The following is a 2,184-nucleotide window of genomic DNA, read 5'->3' as shown; positions in this document are numbered from 1 at the left end:
GCCCCAGAGCTGGACGCAGTACTTCAGGTGGGGTCTCACCAGATCAGAGGAGAGGGGGTGGATGCGGGCTGCAACCGCACATTGCAGGTTCATGTCCAATTTTTCATCCACCAGTATCCCCAAGTTGTTCTCCACAGGATAGCACTCAATCCATTCACCCCCCAGTTCCACTGTGCTGTTACACTTTGCACAAGGTCTTCTCAATACTGCATAACTGGAGAAAAAAAAATAAATATCTAGAAACAGCAGTCTAATCAAACATTTATTTCTGCCTTAATGCTTCGGAGACAGAAGGCCGCTTATCTTGCTTTTATTTACATTAAGTGTATCAATCTAATTTGTGTAACTCTTAAGAATAAGGCACATTATCATGTTATGTGTTGAGTTTAATTGATCTGTTATCTACTGCCAGAGAGTTAACATAGAGAACCTCAGCAAGGTTCGCAGCAGGGTGTGGAGCAAGACTGTGACCTCCCACATTGGTAACTATTTCTCATGTTGTTTTCAGAGCCTGTACTTCAGCTTTACATTGGCTCTTGCACTTCACAGCTGCAGTTAAGTACTTTGTATAGGTATCAGAATGTGTTTACTGAGCGGCCACAGTTCCTGTGCTAGTCTCATGGCTCCTGAGGGCCCATTTCTACTCTGAAACACAACAACCATTTAATTAATGATTGGTTTGAACACCACTGAGGATAGGTGCTATTTGCAGAAAGAGAATATGCTGGCAATGTATGTATTTTTATTTTTCCGTCAGCTTTCCCTTGTCGTACGGATTAGGTTCTGATTGATTTGCTGAAAAATCAGTCAGGACCTAAAGGTTTAAAGACAGACCGTGGCTGTGGATTAGGTTCTGATTGGTTTGCTGAAAGTCAGAACTGGAAAGTTTATAGGTAGACCAAAGCTGTAATGCAAATTTTGTGGCAGTTCAGGTGTTGATTGGTGCGTGCTTTCGTCGTAGATGGAGCTGGGACACACTGGGGAGTAGTGTGGTAAGCATGGCCATCCCGTGCTGAGACTTCTGACAGATCAGGCCTCAACCCATGAGATTTTGGGATGAGGGTCGATGCGTCCCTCTGAGCAGCTGTGTGTCCTGCATAAACTCTGCATGCGTTAGTGTCTTGCAAGGAGAGAGAAACTATTACGGGTTCCTCTTTTATGTCTGTAACTCCTGCTGTGATAGGCTTTGAGACATCAAGGTAGTAAGAATAGAGTTGTGTGCCTCTGCACACTAGCAAATCTGCGGTGAAGAAGAGCAGCAGATGAGAGTGCTGCGATACTCAGAGACGTGGCAGGCCCTGGGCTTCCAGCACTGGTGGGTATCTCCAGACTCCAGCGCCGCTATTTTGGAGTCTAGGGTTTAGACCCTGGACTGAGACCCTGGCCGGAGCGAGTGTGTGCCAAGGGCTGGGTTGTCCTGGGGCTGCAGCACAGCCCAGAGCAGCAGGGCCGCACACACCGCGGGGGGGAAGGCCTCCAGTCCCCACTCCCTCGGACGGGGCTGCGGTGGGGCCTGTGAGGGGAGCGCGGGCTGCCCGCGGCTGGGCTGGGGGGCACCGGAGGGGGAGAGGAACGGCCGGTGTCCCCAGGGGACAGCCGTGAGCCCTTCTCGGGAAGACGGGCACGGTTTTTTGATCTCTGCGCCGCCAGGGTTTGATCTCCGAAGCCGAAGAGCCCTGGACACCCGCCAGCGCCCGAGGGCGAGCGGCGGCCGGCCTTGTTTTCGAGCAGGGAAAGGCCGGGCGGCCCGCGGGGGCACGGCCCGGGGGGAGCTGGGGGGGGGATAAAAGAGTCCCCCGCTCCCAGAAACTGACCTTCGCACCTCGGTCACACGCACGGCCTCTCCCCCACAAACCCGCCGCTGATTGACCGCGCCAGCCCCGCGGCCGCCTTCACCCTCCGGCCCCGGCCGCCGTGGGGCTCCCGCCGGGAGCAAGGGCAGGCCGCGGCGGGGGGCGGGCGGCCGTGCGGAGCGGAGCGTGCACTGCCCCTGCCCGGCGGGGAAACGGGGGGGTGGAAGGGGCAGCCGGAGGAGGCGGGGAAGAGGAGGCCGGCGCTGGCTTGAGGCAGCGGGGGCGGCTCCCGCCGCGCCGCCGCCCTGATAAAACGAGGCGTCGGGAGGGGGCTGGCGGCGGTGAGAGGGGGCGGCTATGGCGTGGGGCTGCACGCTGTGCCTGGCGCTGG

Source organism: Calidris pugnax, unplaced genomic scaffold, assembly GCF_001431845.1.
Source record: "Calidris pugnax isolate Ruff unplaced genomic scaffold, ASM143184v1 scaffold74, whole genome shotgun sequence".
Taxonomy (NCBI): Eukaryota; Metazoa; Chordata; class Aves; order Charadriiformes; family Scolopacidae; genus Calidris; species Calidris pugnax.
Note: the sequence above shows the minus strand (reverse complement) of the source record.